This window comes from Procambarus clarkii, chromosome 17 (genome assembly GCF_040958095.1).
Source record: "Procambarus clarkii isolate CNS0578487 chromosome 17, FALCON_Pclarkii_2.0, whole genome shotgun sequence".
In the NCBI taxonomy this organism is placed as follows: domain Eukaryota; kingdom Metazoa; phylum Arthropoda; class Malacostraca; order Decapoda; family Cambaridae; genus Procambarus; species Procambarus clarkii.
The window spans coordinates 19,321,856-19,338,384 of record NC_091166.1 but is presented as its reverse complement, the minus strand read 5'-3'; positions in this window follow the sequence as shown (position 1 = coordinate 19,338,384).

The window sequence follows — 16,529 nt, the reverse complement described above, 5'->3', positions numbered from 1 at the left end:
TAGTGGAGGGTGGCAGAAGTGTAGGGTGGCAGTAGTGGAGGGTAGGAGTAGTGTAGGGTGGCAGTAGTGGAGGGTAGCAGTAGTGGAGGGTGGCAGTAGTGGAGGGGGGCAGTAGTGGAGGGGGGCAGTAGTGGAGATTGGCAGTAGTATAGGGTGGCAGTAGTGTAGGGTGGCAGTAGTGGAGGGTGGCAGTAGTGGAGGGTGGCAGTAGTGGAGGGCGGCAGTAGTGGAGGGTGGCAATAGTGGAGGATGGCAGTAGTGTAGGGTGGTAGTAGTGGAGGGTGGCAGTAGTGTAGGGTGGCAGTGGTGTAGGGTGGTAGTAGTGGAGGGTGGCAGTTGTGGAGGGTGGCAGTAGTGGAGGGTGGCAGTAGTGTAGGGTGGCAGTAGTAGAGGGTTACAGTAGTGGAGGGTGGCTGTAACACGGTGAGGGTGTTCTCGATTTATCTTTCCTCCTTTTCCCCCTCTACCTGTATTCTTACTTTTTATTCTCTAACAAGGGACTCCAAAACTTTTACTAAAGCCGACTCCACGCCACGTGGTCCTAAGACGATTGACCGACTTAGGATTCTAAAACCCGTATGACGTGGCATAGGCACTGAGCAAAACCCTAGAGTCGCCTCCGCCGCCACCACTACACCAGTAACACTGAGCAATGATCGAGGTCTGGATCGATCATGCTAATTAATCAACCTTGGGGCTTGATCCCCACTAGTAACATATGACCTTGGGAACTTGAGTGTGGAATTAATTAAACGGGGATGATGAATTCCGATTCGATGTTAGAATCCGCGCCCAATTTAAGTCTGCCTCGTGTGGACCACGTGACCAGGACAAGTTCACCTAAATATAACATACACATGGAAATAATAAAAATGCAAATTATTAACTAATTAATTTATTAAAAGAAAAACTAAAACAAAATCTAAATGGTTATCACTCCCTACTTGAACACGCCCTAATAGACCAGATCGGCAATGAATTGGCTATCCCTATAAATAACAATAGCAACTATACCTCTATGTTGACCAGCTTAGATGTTGGGGCTGGTCTTGGGGTAGAGGTAAGATGGTTGACCTCTCCCAGTTGATCTCGAGTCCACACTCATCTGTCCTCTCTCTGGTCTTCCCCAGACTAGAGCAAGGTATTGTTCTGCATCGCTTACCAAGTTACTTAGCAAGGTTTAAGTTATAACAATTAACCTCTGTTGTACTTAATTGATCCAGATTGGTTGACTTATTTTAACTGAAGTTAAATTACACAAGCATCTTAAGGGAGAGCTATTCCCGATCCCAAAATGGCTATTTGACCTTCGAGAAATAGTGGACAAGTCAACTCTGATGACCTATGACCACCTGTCACTCCGCCTTACAACTTAGATCTGGTTCGTGACGTCACTGAGGGTGACTTAACTCAAGTCTCCTAATAATTAGAATACTCTTGTTACTATAACCAGGAAAATTATACAATAAAATTTTAATACAAAATGAATAAAGGCTAATTTCTCTAAATAAGTGAATACTATAGGATGGCTCATTATACGAAGCTATGAACAAGGCGTCAATTATTTACACCGCGAATTCCCTGGGGTCCGGTCCCGGGTCACCACGCAGGTCCAGCTTCCCATTCTCCCTTGTAGATAAAACATTCTGGATAATTCTTACAACCACCCTAGTTTGTTACATGGCAGTAGTGGAGGGTGGCAGTAGTGGAGGGTGGCGGTAGTGTAGACTGGCAGTAGTGGAGGGTGGCAGTAGTGTAGGGTGGCAGTAGTGGAGGGTGGCAGTAGTGGAGGGTGGCAGTAGTGGAGGGTGGCGGTAGTGGAGGGTGGCAGTAGTGAAGGGTGGCAGTAGTGGAGGGTGGCAGTAGTGTAAGGTGGCAGTAGTGAAGGATGGCAGTAGTGGAGGGTGGCAGTAGTGGAGGGTGGCAGTAGTGGAGGGTGGCAGTAGTGGAGGTGGCAGTAGTGGAGGGTGGCAGTAGTGGAGGGTGGCAGTAGTGGAGGGTGGTAGTAGTGGAGGGTGGCAGTAGTGTAGGGTGGCAGTAGTGAAGGGTGGCAGTAGTGGAGGGTGGCAGTAGTGGAGGGTGGCAGTAGTGGAGGGTGGCGGTAGTGTAGGGTGGCAGTAGTGTATGGTGGCAGTAGTGGAGGGTGGCGGTAGTGTAGGGTGGCGGTAGTGTAGGGTGGCGGTAGTGTAGGGTGGCAGTAGTGGAGGGTGGCAGTAGTGGAGGGTGGAGGTAGAGGGGGTGGCAGTAGTGGAGGGTGGCAGTAGTGGAGGGTGGCAGTAGTGGAGGGTGGCAGTAGTGGAGGGTGGCAGTAATGGAGAGTGGCAGTAGTGGAGGGTGGCAGTAGTGTAGGGTGGCAGTAGTGAAGGGTGGCAGTAGTGGAGGGTGGCAGTAGGGGAGGGTGGCAGTAGTGGAGGGTGGCAGTAGTGGTGGGTGGCAGTAGTGGTGGGTGGCAGTAGTAGAGGGTGGCAGTTGATGAGGGTGGCAGTAGTGGAGGGTGGCAGTAGTGTAAGGTGGCAGTAGTGTAGGGTGGCAGTAGTGGAGGGGTGGCAGTAGTGGAGGGTGGCAGTAGTGGAGGGTGGCAGTAGTGGAGGGTGGCGGTAGTGGAGGGTGGCAGTAGTGGAGGGTGGCAGTAGTGGAGGGTGGCAGTAGTGGAGGGTGGCAGTAGTGTAGGGTGCCGGTAGTGTAGGGTGGCAGTAGTGTAGGGTGGCAGTAGTGGAGGGTGGCAGTAGTGGAGGGTGGCAGTAGTGTAGGGTGGCAGTAGTGGAGGGTGGCAGTAGTGTAGGGTGGCAGTAGTGGAGGGTGGCAGTAGTGGAAGGTGGCAGTAGTGGAGGGTGGCAGTATTGGAGGGTGGCAGTTGTGGAGGGTGGCAGTACTGGAGTGTGGCAGTAGTGGAGGGTGGCAGTAGTGGAGGGTGGCAGTAGTGGAGAGTGGCAGTAGTGGAGGGTGGCAGTAGTGTAGGGTGGCAGTAGTGGAGGGTGGCAGTTGTGGAGGGTGGCAGAAGTGTAGGGTGGCAGTAGTGGAGGGGGCAGTAGTGGAGGGTGGCAGTAGTGGAGGGTGGCAGTAGTGGAGGGTGGCAGTAGTGGAGGGGGGCAGTAGTGGAGGGTGGCGGTAGTGGAGTGTGGCAGTAGTGGAGGGTGGTGGTAGTGGAGGATGGCAATAGTGGAGGGTGGCAGTAGTGGAGGGGGGCAGTAGTGGAGGGTGGCAGTAGTGGAGGGTGGCAATAGTGGAGGGTGACGGTAGTGGAGGGTGGCAGTAGTGGTGGGTGGCAGTAGTGGAGGGTGGCAGTACTGAAGTGTGGCAGTAGTGTAGGGTTGTGGTAGTGGAGGGTGGCAATAATGGAGAGTGGCAGTAGTGGAGGGTGGCAGTAGTGGAGGGTGGCAGTAGTGGAGGGTGGCAATAGTGGAGGGTGGCGGTAGTGGAGTGTGGCAGTAGTGGAGGGGGGCAGTAGTGGAGGGTGGCAGAAGTGTAGGGTGGCAGAAGTAGAGGGTGGCAGTAGTGGAGGGTGGCAGTAGTGGAGGGTGGCAGTACTGAAGTGTGGCAGTAGTGTAGGGTGGCAGTAGTATAAGGTGGCAGTAGTGGAGGGTGGCGGTAGTGGAGTGTGGCAGTAGTGGAGGGTGGCAGTAGTGTAGGGTGGCAGTAGTGGAGGGTGGCAGTAGTGGAGGGTGGCAGTAGTGGAGGGTAGCAGTAGTGGAGGGTGGCAGTAGTTGAGGGTGGCAGTAGTGGAGGGTGGCAGTAGTGAAGGGTGGCAGAAGTGTAGGGTGGCAGTAGTGGAGGGTAGCAGTTGTGTAGGGTGGCAGTAGTGGAGGGTAGCAGTAGTGGAGGGTGGCAGTAGTGGAGGGGAGGCAGTAGTGGAGGGTGGCAGTAGTGGAGGGTGGCAGTAGTGTAGGGTGGCAGTAGTGGAGGGCGGCAGTAGTGGAGGGTGGCAATAGTGGAGGGTGGCAGTAGTGTAGGGTGGTAGTAGTGGAGGGTAGCAGTAGTGGAGGGTGGCAGTAGTGTAAGGTGGCAGTAGTGGAGGGTGGCAGCAGTGGAGGGCGGCAGTAGTGGAGGGTGGCAATAGTGGAGGATGGCAGTAGTGTAGGGTGGTAGTAGTTGAGGGTGGCAGTAGTGTAGGGTGGCAGTAGTGTAGGGTGGTAGTAGTGGAGGGCGACAGTATTGGAGGGTGGTAGTAGTGGAGGGTGGCAGTTGTGGAGGGTGGCAGAAGTGGAGGGTGGCAGTAGTGTAGGGTGGCAGTAGTGGAGGGTTACAGTAGTGGAGGGTGGCAGTAGTGGAGGGTGGTAGTAGTGGAGGGTGGCAGTAGTGGAGGGTGGCAGTGGTGGAGGGTGGCAGTTGTGTACGGTGGCAGTAGTGGAGGGTTACAGTAGTGGAGGGTGGCTGTAACACGGTGAGGGTGTTCTTGATTTATCTTTCCTCCTTTTCCCCCTCTACCTGTATTCTAACTTTTTATTCTCTAACAAGGGACTCCAAAACATTTACTAAAGCCGACTCCACGCCACGTGGTCCTAAGACGATTGACCGACTTAGGATTCTACAACCCGTATGACGTGGCATAGGCACTGAGCAAAACCCTAGAGTCGCCTCCGCCGCCACCACCAGACCAGTAACACTGAGCAATGATCGAGGTCAGGATCGATCATGCTAATTAATCAACCATGGGGCTTGATCCCCACTAGTAACATATGACCTTGGGAACTTGAGTGTGGAATTAATTAAACGGGGATGATGAATTCCGATTCGATGTTAGAATCCGCGCCCAATTCAACTCTGCCTCGTGTGGACCACGTGACCAGGACAAGTTCACCTAAATATAACATACACATGGAAATAATAAAAATGCAAATTATTAACTAATTAATTTATTAAAAGAAAAACTAAAACAAAATCTAAATGGTTATCACTCCCTGCTTGAACACTCCCTAATAGACCAGATCGGCAATGAATTGGCTATCCCTATAAATAACAATAGCAACTATACCTCTATGTTGACCAGCTCAGATGTTGGGGCTGGTCTTGGGGGAGAGGTAAGATGGTTGACCTCTCCCAGTTGATCTCGAGTCCACACTCATCTGTCCTCTCTCTGGTCTTCCCCAGACTAGAGCATTGTATTGTTCCGCATCGCTTACCAAGTTACTTAGCAAGGTTTAAGTTATAACAATTAACCTCTGTTGTACTTAATTGATCCAGATTGGTTGACTTATTTTAACTGAAGTTAAATTACACAAGCATCTTAAGAGAGAGCTATTCCCGATCCCAAAATGGCTATTTGACCTTCGAGAAATAGTGGACAAGTCAACTCTGATGACCTATGACCGCCGGTCACTCCGCCTTAAAACTTAGATCTGGTTCGTGACGTCACTGAGGGTGACTTAACTCAAGTCTCCTAATAATTAGAATACTCTTGGTACTATAACCAGGAATATTATACAATACCATTTTAATACAAAATGAATAAAGGCTAATTTCTCTAAATAAGTGAATACTATAGGATGGCTCATTATACGAAGCTATGAACAAGGCGTCAATTATTTTCACCGCGAATTCCCTGGGGTCAGGTCCCGGGTCACCACGCGGGTCCAGCTTCCCATTCTCCCTTGTAGATAAAACATTCTGGATAATTCTTACAACCAGCCTAGTTTGTTACATGGCAGTAGTGGAGGGTGGCAGTAGTGGAGGCTGGCAGTAGTGGAGGGTGGCAGTAGTGGAGGGTGGCAGTAGTGTATGGTGGCAGTAGTGAAGGGTGGCAGTAGTGGAGGGTGGCAGTAGTGGTTGGTGGCAGTAGTGAAGGGTGGCAGTAGTGGAGGGTGGCAGTAGTGGAGGGTGGCAGTAGTGGAGGGTGGCAGTAGTGGAGGGTGGCAGTAGTGGAGGGTGGCGGTAGTGTAAGGTGGCAGTAGTGGAGGGTGGCGGAAGTGTAGGGTGGCGGTAGTGTAGGGTGGCGGTACTGTAGGGTGGCAGTAGTGGAGGGTGGCAGTAGTGGAGGGTGGCGGTAGAGGGGGTGGCAGTAGTGGAGGTTGGCAGTAGTGGAGGGTGGCAGTAGTGGAGGGTGGCAGTAGTGGAGGGTGGCAGTAGTGGAGAGTGGCAGTAGTGGAGGGTGGCAGTAGTAGAGGGTGGCAGTAGTGAAGGGTGGCAGTAGTGGAGGGTGGCAGTAGTGGAGGGTGGCAGTAGTGGAGGGTGGCAGTAGTGGGGGGTGGCAGTAGTGAAGGGTGGCAGTAGTGGAGGGTGGCAGTAGTGGAGGGTGGCAGTAGTGGAGGGTGGCAGTAATGGAGGGTGGAAGTAGTGGAGGGTGGCAGTAGTGGAGGGTGGCAGTAGTGGAGGGTAGCAGTAGTGGAGGGTGGCAGTAGTTGAGGGTGGCAGTAGTGGAGGGTGGCAGTAGTGAAGGGTGGCAGTAGTGGAGGGTGGCAGTAGTGGAGGGTGGCAGAAGTGTAGGGTGGCAGTAGTGGAGGGTAGCAGTTGTGTAGGGTGGCAGTAGTGGAGGGTAGCAGTAGTGGAGGGTGGCAGTAGTGGAGGGGGGGCAGTAGTGGAGGGTGGCAGTAGTGGAGGGTGGCAGTAGTGTAGGGTGGCAGTAGTGGAGGGCGGCAGTAGTGGAGGGTGGCAATAGTGGAGGGTGGCAGTAGTGTAGGGTGGTAGTAGTGGAGGGTGGCAGTAGTGGAGGGTGGCAGTAGTGTAGGGTGGCAGTAGTGGAGGGTGGCAGCAGTGGAGGGCGGCAGTAGTGGAGGGTGGCAATAGTGGAGGATGGCAGTAGTGTAGGGTGGTAGTAGTTGAGGGTGGCAGTAGTGTAGGGTGGCAGTAGTGTAGGGTGGTAGTAGTGGAGGGCGGCAGTAGTGGAGGGTGGTTGTAGTGGAGGGTGGCAGTTGTGGAGGGTGGCAGAAGTGGAGGGTGGCAGTAGTGTAGGGTGGCAGTAGTGGAGGGTTACAGTAGTGGAGGGTGGCAGTAGTGGAGGGTGGTAGTAGTGGAGGGTGGCAGTAGTGGAGGGTGGCAGTGGTGGAGGGTGGCGGTAGTGTAAGGTGGCAGTAGTGGAGGGTGGCAGAAGTGTAGGGTGGCGGTAGTGTAGGGTGGCGGTACTGTAGGGTGGCAGCAGTGGAGGGTGGCAGTAGTGGAGGGTGGCGGTAGAGGGGGTGGCAGTAGTGGAGGTTGGCAGTAGTGGAGGGTGGCAGTAGTGGAGGGTGGCAGTAGTGGAGGGTGGCAGTAGTAGAGAGTGGCAGTAGTGGAGGGTGGCAGTCGTAGAGGGTGGCAGTAGTGAAGGGTGGCAGTAGTGGAGGGTGGCAGTAGTGGAGGGTGGCAGTAGTGGAGGGTGGCAGTAGTGGGGGGTGGCAGTAGTGAAGGGTGGCAGTAGTGGAGGGTGGCAGTAGTGGAGGGTGGCAGTAGTGGAGGGTGGCAGTAATGGAGGGTGGAAGTAGTGGAGGGTGGCAGTAGTGGAGGGTGGCAGTAGTGGAGGGTAGCAGTAGTGGAGGGTGGCAGTAGTTGAGGGTGGCAGTAGTGGAGGGTGGCAGTAGTGGAGGGTGGCAGTAGTGGAGGGTGGCAGTAGTGGAGGGTGGCAGAAGTGTAGGGTGGCAGTAGTGGAGGGTAGCAGTTGTGTAGGGTGGCAGTAGTGGAGGGTAGCAGTAGTGGAGGGTGGCAGTAGTGGAGGGGGGGCAGTAGTGGAGGGTGGCAGTAGTGGAGGGTGGCAGTAGTGTAGGGTGGCAGTAGTGGAGGGCGGCAGTAGTGGAGGGTGGCAATAGTGGAGGGTGGCAGTAGTGTAGGGTGGTAGTAGTGGAGGGTGTCAGTAGTGGAGGGTGGCAGTAGTGTAGGGTGGCAGTAGTGGAGGGTGGCAGCAGTGGAGGGCGGCAGTAGTGGAGGGTGGCAATAGTGGAGGATGGCAGTAGTGTAGGGAGGTAGTAGTTGAGGGTGGCAGTAGTGTAGGGTGGCAGTAGTGTAGGGTGGTAGTAGTGGAGGGCGGCAGTAGTGGAGGGTGGTTGTAGTGGAGGGTGGCAGTTGTGGAGGGTGGCAGAAGTGGAGGGTGGCAGTAGTGTAGGGTGGCAGTAGTGGAGGGTTACAGTAGTGGAGGGTGGCAGTAGTGGAGGGTGGTAGTAGTGGAGGGTGGCAGTAGTGGAGGGTGGCAGTGGTGAAGGGTGGCAGTTGTGTACGGTGGCAGTAGTGGAAGGTTACAGTAGTGGAGGGTGGCTGTAACACGGTGAGGGTGTTCTTGATTTATCTTTCCTCCTTTTCCCCCTCTACCTGTATTCTAACTTTTTATTCTCTAACAAGGGACTCCAAAACTTTTACTAAAGCCGACTCCACGCCACGTGGTCCTAAGACGATTGACCGACTTAGGATTCTACAACCCGTATGACGTGGCATAGGCACTGAGCAAAACCCTAATGTCGCCTCCGCCGCCACCACCAGACCAGTAACACTGAGCAATGATCGAGGTCTGGATCGATCATGCTAATTAATCAACCTTGGGGCTTGATCCCCACTAGTAACATATGACCTTGGGAACTTGAGTGTGGAATTAATTAAACGGGGATGATGAATTCCGATTCGATGTTAGAATCCGCGCCCAATTCAACTCTGCCTCGTGTGGACCACGTGACCAGGACAAGTTCACCTAAATATAACATACACATGGAAATAATAAAAATGCAAATTATTAACTAATTAATTTATTAAAAGAAAAACTAAAACAAAATCTAAATGGTTATCACTCCCTGCTTGAACACTCCCTAATAGACCAGATCGGCAATGAATTGGCTATCCCTATAAATAACAATAGCAACTATACCTCTATGTTGACCAGCTCAGATGTTGGGGCTGGTCTTGGGGGAGAGGTAAGATGGTTGACCTCTCCCAGTTGATCTCGAGTCCACACTCATCTGTGCTCTCTCTGGTCTTCCCCAGACTAGAGCATTGTATTGTTCCGCATCGCTTACCAAGTTACTTAGCAAGGTTTATGTTATAACAATTAACCTCTGTTGTACTTAAATGATCTAGATTGGTTGACTTATTTTAACTGAAGTTAAATTACACAAGCATCTTAAGAGAGAGCTATTCCCGATCCCAAAATGGCTATTTGACCTTCGAGAAATAGTGGACAAGTCAACTCTGATGACCTATGACCGCCGGTCACTCCGCCTTACAACTTAGATCTGGTTCGTGACGTCACTGAGGGTGACTTAACTCAAGTCTCCTAATAATTAGAATACTCTAGGTACTATAACCAGGAATATTATACAATACCATTTTAATACAAAATGAATAAAGGCTAATTTCTCTAAATAAGTGAATACTATAGGATAGCTCATTATACGAAGCTATGAACAAGGCGTCAATTATTTTCACCGCGAATTCCCTGGGGTCAGGTCCCGGGTCACCACGCGGGTCCAGCTTCCCATTCTCCCTTGTAGATAAAACATTCTGGATAATTCTTACAACCAGCCTAGTTTGTTACATGGCAGTAGTGGAGGGTGGCTGTAGTGTAGGCTGGCAGTAGTGGAGGGTGGCAGTAGTGGAGGGTGGCGGTAGTGTCGGGTGGCAGTAGTGAAGGGTGGCAGTAGTGGAGGGTGGCAGTAGTGGTTGGTGGCAGTAGTGAAGGGTGGCAGTAGTGGAGGGTGGCAGTAGTGGAGGGTGGCAGTAGTGGAGGGTGGCAGTAGTGGAGGGTGGCAGTAGTGGAGGGTGGCGGTAGTGTAAGGTGGCAGTAGTGGAGGGTGGCTGAAGTGTAGGGTGGCGGTAGTGTAGGGTGGCGGTACTGTAGGGTGGCAGTAGTGGAGGGTGGCAGTAGTGGAGGGTGGCGGTAGAGGGGGTGGCAGTAGTGGAGGTTGGCAGTAGTGGAGGGTGGCAGTAGTGGAGGGTGGCAGTAGTGGAGGGTGGCAGTAGTGGAGAGTGGCAGTAGTGGAGGGTGGCAGTAGTAGAGGGTGGCAGTAGTGAAGGGTGGCAGTAGTGGAGGGTGGCAGTAGTGGAGGGTGGCAGTAGTGGAGGGTGGCAGTAGTGGGGGGTGGCAGTAGTGAAGGGTGGCAGTAGTGGAGGGTGGCAGTAGTGGAGGGTGGCAGTAGTGGAGGGTGGCAGTAATGGAGGGTGGAAGTAGTGGAGGGTGGCAGTAGTGTAGGGTGGCGGTAGTGTAGGGTGGCAGTAGTGGAGCGTGGCAGTAGTGGAGGGTGGCAGTAGTGGAGGCTGGCAGTAGTGGAGGGTGGCAGTAGTGGAGGGGGGCGGTAGTGTAGGGTGGCAGTAGTGAAGGGTGGCAGTAGTGGAGGGTGGCAGTAGTGGTTGGTGGCAGTAGTGAAGGGTGGCAGTAGTGGAGGGTGGCGGTAGTGTAAGGTGGCAGTAGTGTATGGTGGCAGTAGTGGAGGGTGGCGGTAGTGTAGGGTGGCGGTAGTGTAGGGTGGCGGTACTGTAGGGTGGCAGTAGTGGAGGGTGGCAGTAGTGGAGGGTGGCGGTAGAGGGGGTGGCAGTAGTGGAGGTTGGCAGTAGTGGAGGGTGGCAGTAGTAGAGGGTGGCAGTAGTGGAGGGTGGCAGTAGTGGAGAGTGGCAGTAGTGGAGGGTGGCAGAAGTAGAGGGTGGCAGTAGTGAAGGGTGGCAGTAGTGGAGGGTGGCAGTAGTGGAGGGTGGCAGTAGTGGAGGGTGGCAGTAGTGGGGGGTGGCAGTAGTGGAGGGTGGCAGTAGTGGAGGGTGGCAGTAGTGGAGGGTGGCAGTAGTGAAGGGTGGCAGTAGTGGTGGGTGGCAGTAGTGGTGGTAGGCAGTAGTAGAGGGTGGCAGTTGATGAGGGTGGCAGTAGTGGAGGGTGGCAGTAGTGTAAGGTGGCAGTAGTGTAGGGTGGCAGTAGAGGAGGGGTGGCAGTAGTGAAGGGTGGCAGTAGAGGAGGGTGGCAGTAGTGGAGGGTTGCGGTAGTGGAAGGTGGCAGTAGTGGAAGGTGGCAGTAGTGGAGGGTGGCAGTAGTGGAGGGTGGCAGTAGTGTAGGGTGCCGGTAGTGTACGGTGGCAGTAGTGTAGGGTGGCAGTAGTGGAGGGTGGCAGTAGTGGAGGGTGGCAGTAGTGTAGGGTGGCAGTAGTGGAGGGTGGCAGTAGTGTAGGGTGGCAGTAGTGGAGGGTGGCAGTAGTGGAAGGTGGCAGTAGTGGAGGGTGGCGGTAGTGTAGGGTGGCAGTAGTGGAGCGTGGCAGTAGTGGAGGGTGGCAGTAGTGGAGGGTGACAGTAGTGGAGGGTGGCAGTAGTGGAGGGTGGCAGTAGTGGAGGGTGGCAGTAGTGGAGGGTGGCAGTAGTGGAGGGTGGCAGTAGTGGAGGGTGGCGGTAGTGTAAGGTGGCAGTAGTGGAGGGTGGCAGTAGTGGAGGGTTGCGGTAGTGGAAGGTGGCAGTAGTGGAAGGTGGCAGTAGTGGAGGGTGGCAGTAGTGGAGGGTGTCAGTAGTGTAGGGTGCCGGTAGTGTAGGGTGGCAGTAGTGTAGGGTGGCAGTAGTGGAGGGTGGCAGTAGTGGAGGGTGGCAGTAGTGTAGGGTGGCAGTAGTGGAGGGTGGCAGTAGTGGAAGGTGGCAGTAGTGGAGGGTGGCAGTATTGGAGGGTGGCAGTGGTGGAGGGTGGCAGTACTGGAGTGTGGCAGTAGTGGAGGGTGGCAGTAGTGGAGGGTGGCAGTAGTGTAGGGTGGCAGTAGTGGAGGGTGGCAGTAGTGAAGGGTGGCAGTAGTGGCGGGTGGCAGTAGTGGTGGGTGGCAGTAGTGGAGGGTGGCAGTAGTGGAGGGTGGCAGTAGTGGAGGGTGGCAGTAGTGGTGGGTGGCAGTAGTGGTGGGTGGCAGTAGTGGAGGGTGGCAGTAGTGTAAGGTGGCGGTAGTGTAGGGTGGCAGTAGTGGTGGGAGGCAGTAATGGAGGGTGGCAGTAGTGGAGGGTTGCAGTAGTGGAGGGTGGCAGTAGTGGAGGGTGGCAGTAGTGTAGGGTGGCAGTAGTGGAGGGTGGCAGTAGTGGAGGGTAGTGGTAGTGTAAGGTGGCAGTAGTGTATGGTGGCAGTAGTGGAGGGTGGCGGTAGTGTAGGGTGGCGGTAGTGTAGGGTGGCGGTACTGTAGGGTGGCAGTAGTGGAGGGTGGCAGTAGTGGAGGGTGGCGGTAGAGGGGGTGGCAGTAGTGGAGGTTGGCAGTAGTGGAGGGTGGCAGTAGTGGAGGGTGGCAGTAGTGGAGGGTGGCAGTAGTGGAGAGTGGCAGTAGTGGAGGGTGGCAGAAGTAGAGGGTGGCAGTAGTGAAGGGTGGCAGTAGTGGCGGGTGGCAGTAGTGGAGGGTGGCAGTAGTGGAGGGTGGCAGTAGTGGGGGGTGGCAGTAGTGGAGGGTGGCAGTAGTGGAGGGTGGCAGTAGTGGAGGGTGGCAGTAGTGAAGGGTGGCAGTAGTGGTGGGTGGCAGTAGTGGTGGGAGGCAGTAGTAGAGGGTGGCAGTTGATGAGGGTGGCAGTAGTGGAGGGTGGCAGTAGTGTAAGGTGGCAGTAGTGTAGGGTGGCAGTAGAGGAGGGGTGGCAGTAGTGAAGGGTGGCAGTAGTGGAGGGTGGCAGTAGTGGTTGGTGGCAGTAGTGAAGGGTGGCAGTAGTGGAGGGTGGCAGTAGTGGAGGGTGGCAGTAGTGGAGGGTGGCAGTAGTGGAGGGTGGAAGTAGTGGAGGGTGGCAGTAGTGTAGGGTGGCGGTAGTGTAGGGTGGCAGTAGTGGAGCGTGGCAGTAGTGGAGGGTGGCAGTAGTGGAGGCTGGCAATAGTGGAGGGTGGCAGTAGTGGAGGGTGGTAGTAGTGGAGGGTGGCAGTAGTGGAGGGTGGCAGTGGTGAAGGGTGGCAGTTGTGTACGGTGGCAGTAGTGGAAGGTTACAGTAGTGGAGGGTGGCTGTAACACGGTGAGGGTGTTCTTGATTTATCTTTCCTCCTTTTCCCCCTCTACCTGTATTCTAACTTTTTATTCTCTAACAAGGGACTCCAAAACTTTTACTAAAGCCGACTCCACGCCACGTGGTCCTAAGACGATTGACCGACTTAGGATTCTACAACCCGTATGACGTGGCATAGGCACTGAGCAAAACCCTAATGTCGCCTCCGCCGCCACCACCAGACCAGTAACACTGAGCAATGATCGAGGTCTGCATCGATCATGCTAATTAATCAACCTTGGGGCTTGATCCCCACTAGTAACATATGACCTTGGGAACTTGAGTGTGGAATTAATTAAACGGGGATGATGAATTCCGATTCGATGTTAGAATCCGCGCCCAATTCAACTCTGCCTCGTGTGGACCACGTGACCAGGACAAGTTCACCTAAATATAACATACACATGGAAATAATAAAAATGCAAATTATTAACTAATTAATTTATTAAAAGAAAAACTAAAACAAAATCTAAATGGTTATCACTCCCTGCTTGAACACTCCCTAATAGACCAGATCGGCAATGAATTGGCTATCCCTATAAATAACAATAGCAACTATACCTCTATGTTGACCAGCTCAGATGTTGGGGCTGGTCTTGGGGGAGAGGTAAGATGGTTGACCTCTCCCAGTTGATCTCGAGTCCACACTCATCTGTGCTCTCTCTGGTCTTCCCCAGACTAGAGCATTGTATTGTTCCGCATCGCTTACCAAGTTACTTAGCAAGGTTTATGTTATAACAATTAACCTCTGTTGTACTTAAATGATCTAGATTGGTTGACTTATTTTAACTGAAGTTAAATTACACAAGCATCTTAAGAGAGAGCTATTCCCGATCCCAAAATGGCTATTTGACCTTCGAGAAATAGTGGACAAGTCAACTCTGATGACCTATGACCGCCGGTCACTCCGCCTTACAACTTAGATCTGGTTCGTGACGTCACTGAGGGTGACTTAACTCAAGTCTCCTAATAATTAGAATACTCTAGGTACTATAACCAGGAATATTATACAATACCATTTTAATACAAAATGAATAAAGGCTAATTTCTCTAAATAAGTGAATACTATAGGATGGCTCATTATACGAAGCTATGAACAAGGCGTCAATTATTTTCACCGCGAATTCCCTGGGGTCAGGTCCCGGGTCACCACGCGGGTCCAGCTTCCCATTCTCCCTTGTAGATAAAACATTCTGGATAATTCTTACAACCAGCCTAGTTTGTTACATGGCAGTAGTGGAGGGTGGCTGTAGTGTAGGCTGGCAGTAGTGGAGGGTGGCAGTAGTGGAGGGTGGCGGTAGTGTCGGGTGGCAGTAGTGAAGGGTGGCAGTAGTGGAGGGTGGCAGTAGTGGTTGGTGGCAGTAGTGAAGGGTGGCAGTAGTGGAGGGTGGCAGTAGTGGAGGGTGGCAGTAGTGGAGGGTGGCAGTAGTGGAGGGTGGCAGTAGTGGAGGGTGGCGGTAGTGTAAGGTGGCAGTAGTGGAGGGTGGCTGAAGTGTAGGGTGGCGGTAGTGTAGGGTGGCGGTACTGTAGGGTGGCAGTAGTGGAGGGTGGCAGTAGTGGAGGGTGGCGGTAGAGGGGGTGGCAGTAGTGGAGGTTGGCAGTAGTGGAGGGTGGCAGTAGTGGAGGGTGGCAGTAGTGGAGGGTGGCAGTAGTGGAGAGTGGCAGTAGTGGAGGGTGGCAGTAGTAGAGGGTGGCAGTAGTGAAGGGTGGCAGTAGTGGAGGGTGGCAGTAGTGGAGGGTGGCAGTAGTGGAGGGTGGCAGTAGTGGGGGGTGGCAGTAGTGAAGGGTGGCAGTAGTGGAGGGTGGCAGTAGTGGAGGGTGGCAGTAGTGGAGGGTGGCAGTAATGGAGGGTGGAAGTAGTGGAGGGTGGCAGTAGTGTAGGGTGGCGGTAGTGTAGGGTGGCAGTAGTGGAGCGTGGCAGTAGTGGAGGGTGGCAGTAGTGGAGGCTGGCAGTAGTGGAGGGTGGCAGTAGTGGAGGGGGGCGGTAGTGTAGGGTGGCAGTAGTGAAGGGTGGCAGTAGTGGAGGGTGGCAGTAGTGGTTGGTGGCAGTAGTGAAGGGTGGCAGTAGTGGAGGGTGGCGGTAGTGTAAGGTGGCAGTAGTGTATGGTGGCAGTAGTGGAGGGTGGCGGTAGTGTAGGGTGGCGGTAGTGTAGGGTGGCGGTACTGTAGGGTGGCAGTAGTGGAGGGTGGCAGTAGTGGAGGGTGGCGGTAGAGGGGGTGGCAGTAGTGGAGGTTGGCAGTAGTGGAGGGTGGCAGTAGTAGAGGGTGGCAGTAGTGGAGGGTGGCAGTAGTGGAGAGTGGCAGTAGTGGAGGGTGGCAGAAGTAGAGGGTGGCAGTAGTGAAGGGTGGCAGTAGTGGAGGGTGGCAGTAGTGGAGGGTGGCAGTAGTGGAGGGTGGCAGTAGTGGGGGGTGGCAGTAGTGGAGGGTGGCAGTAGTGGAGGGTGGCAGTAGTGGAGGGTGGCAGTAGTGAAGGGTGGCAGTAGTGGTGGGTGGCAGTAGTGGTGGTAGGCAGTAGTAGAGGGTGGCAGTTGATGAGGGTGGCAGTAGTGGAGGGTGGCAGTAGTGTAAGGTGGCAGTAGTGTAGGGTGGCAGTAGAGGAGGGGTGGCAGTAGTGAAGGGTGGCAGTAGAGGAGGGTGGCAGTAGTGGAGGGTTGCGGTAGTGGAAGGTGGCAGTAGTGGAAGGTGGCAGTAGTGGAGGGTGGCAGTAGTGGAGGGTGGCAGTAGTGTAGGGTGCCGGTAGTGTACGGTGGCAGTAGTGTAGGGTGGCAGTAGTGGAGGGTGGCAGTAGTGGAGGGTGGCAGTAGTGTAGGGTGGCAGTAGTGGAGGGTGGCAGTAGTGTAGGGTGGCAGTAGTGGAGGGTGGCAGTAGTGGAAGGTGGCAGTAGTGGAGGGTGGCGGTAGTGTAGGGTGGCAGTAGTGGAGCGTGGCAGTAGTGGAGGGTGGCAGTAGTGGAGGGTGACAGTAGTGGAGGGTGGCAGTAGTGGAGGGTGGCAGTAGTGGAGGGTGGCAGTAGTGGAGGGTGGCAGTAGTGGAGGGTGGCAGTAGTGGAGGGTGGCGGTAGTGTAAGGTGGCAGTAGTGGAGGGTGGCAGTAGTGGAGGGTTGCGGTAGTGGAAGGTGGCAGTAGTGGAAGGTGGCAGTAGTGGAGGGTGGCAGTAGTGGAGGGTGTCAGTAGAGTAGGGTGCCGGTAGTGTAGGGTGGCAGTAGTGTAGGGTGGCAGTAGTGGAGGGTGGCAGTAGTGGAGGGTGGCAGTAGTGTAGGGTGGCAGTAGTGGAGGGTGGCAGTAGTGGAAGGTGGCAGTAGTGGAGGGTGGCAGTATTGGAGGGTGGCAGTGGTGGAGGGTGGCAGTACTGGAGTGTGGCAGTAGTGGAGGGTGGCAGTAGTGGAGGGTGGCAGTAGTGTAGGGTGGCAGTAGTGGAGGGTGGCAGTAGTGAAGGGTGGCAGTAGTGGCGGGTGGCAGTAGTGGTGGGTGGCAGTAGTGGAGGGTGGCAGTAGTGGAGGGTGGCAGTAGTGGAGGGTGGCAGTAGTGGTGGGTGGCAGTAGTGGTGGGTGGCAGTAATGGAGGGTGGCAGTAGTGTAAGGTGGCGGTAGTGTAGGGTGGCAGTAGTGGTGGGAGGCAGTAATGGAGGGTGGCAGTAGTGGAGGGTTGCAGTAGTGGAGGGTGGCAGTAGTGGAGGGTGGCAGTAGTGTAG